The sequence below is a fragment of the Chlorocebus sabaeus genome, chromosome X (assembly GCF_047675955.1).
Source record: "Chlorocebus sabaeus isolate Y175 chromosome X, mChlSab1.0.hap1, whole genome shotgun sequence".
Lineage (NCBI taxonomy): Eukaryota > Metazoa > Chordata > Mammalia > Primates > Cercopithecidae > Chlorocebus > Chlorocebus sabaeus.
In genome coordinates, this window is record NC_132933.1 from 60,308,871 (window position 1) to 60,310,512 (window position 1,642).

General features: G+C 42.2%; 1 pseudogene; it reads right to left on the reverse strand.

Annotated features, from left to right (window-relative positions):
* Window positions 1–260: 260 nt before the first annotated feature.
* LOC119620885 (tachykinin-4-like) lies at window positions 261–601 on the reverse strand (annotated as a pseudogene).
* Between the last annotated feature and the right edge of the window lie 1,041 nt (window positions 602–1,642).

The window sequence follows — 1,642 nt, forward strand, 5'->3', positions numbered from 1 at the left end:
TGAGATGCCAGCTCTGAGTGTGAGGGAGGGCAGAGTCAATGCAGCTTGCAACGGTGAAGATCGTGCATTTATGCAGGACTGCTGCCTGACACCGAGAGTCCCGGAAGAAGCCCGGTGGGTTCAGCGTGGGCCTTGTGTGAGGTGCCAGTGATGAGGACAGGAGACACAGAGAAGAGAGTTGGCCTGCTGGCTGGTCAGCTGTGACATCCAGGTAGGAAGAAGCGGCACCACGTCCCCTGAGAAGTCTGCAGTGGGGGCTTTTACTCTGAACCTTGGGCCTCATCCTCTCTGCCTTCTGTGGACAGGCTTCTCTTGCCCAGGAGGCCCTGGAGCGTGTGTTCCAGCTGACAACTCTTTTTTTCTCCTTGGCTGGATCAGAGGTCTTCCTCCCTCTTGCTTCCTCATCAGCCCAGAGAACTGGCTTGCCTTGCCCGTCTTCACCTCCTGCAGCTGGAGGCAAATGCAGGGGCCAGCGCCTTCCTCCAAGGCCACAGTTATCCAGATCTCTGCTTCAGTGCTGTGTCTGTTCCTCTCCACTATCACCTGCCACAGTGCACACGGACAGTTCCATCAGGAGAAGCAGGGCGAGGCAAGGCAGCATGGTGAGCCCGCACTGTCCCAGAATCCTCTTGGAGCCCCTCGCAGTCTGAAGATGCCTCCTGCAGGCTTTGGTTCTCTCTTTGGCTCCTTGAGTATAGATAGGGGAAACCCCCCCTGTTTTCCGGTCCTTCCAGCTGTTCCTGCTTCCTTCCTTCAACTTAACTCAAGAAAACCCTTTTTTTTCCTAAGAGTTTTAGAGTTTAGCTCTTATAATTAAGTCTTTGATAAAATTTTAAGTACATTTTTGTATATGTATATATACATAATTTGTGTTTTTTGTATAATTTTGTATAAAGCTACAACTTTATTATTTTGTCTGTGAATATCAATTTGTCACAGCACCGTTTTCTTGAGGAAACTATTCTCTACCTATTGAATACTCTTGGCATCCTTGTTGAAAATCAACTGACCATACATATATATGATTATTCCTGGATTCTCAATCCTGTTTCATCAGTGCATATGTCTGTTCTTATGCTAGGACCATACTGTTTAATTACTGTAGTTTTGTAGTAAGTTACAAAATTTGAAAATGATGGTCCTTCAATTTTGTTCCTCTACTTTGTGAGTGTTTTTAATATTCAAGGCTCTTTGCAATTTCATATGAATTTAAGAATTGGGTTTTCCGTTTCTGCAGAAAGGCTCTTAGAAATTTTATGATTGCATTGAGTCTATAGATTGCCTGAAGTTAGCATTGCCATTTGAACAAAAGTAAGTCTTCGAATCCAAAAACATGAGATGTCTTTCCATTTATTTACGTATTCTTTAGTTTATTAATGTTTTATAGTTTTCAGTGTATGAACTGTTCACATATTTGGTTGAATTTATTCCTAAATACTTAACTTTTTTGGACACTATTGTAGATGGAATTATTTCCATTATTTCCTTTTCAGATTGTTCATTATTAGTGTATAAAAAGACAGCTGATTTTTATGTGTTGGTTTTTACCCAGAAGCTTTGCTAAATTCATTATTAGGTCTATTAGGTTTTGGTGGATCCTATGGGATTTTCCATACATAGAATCATGTCATCTGTGAATCAG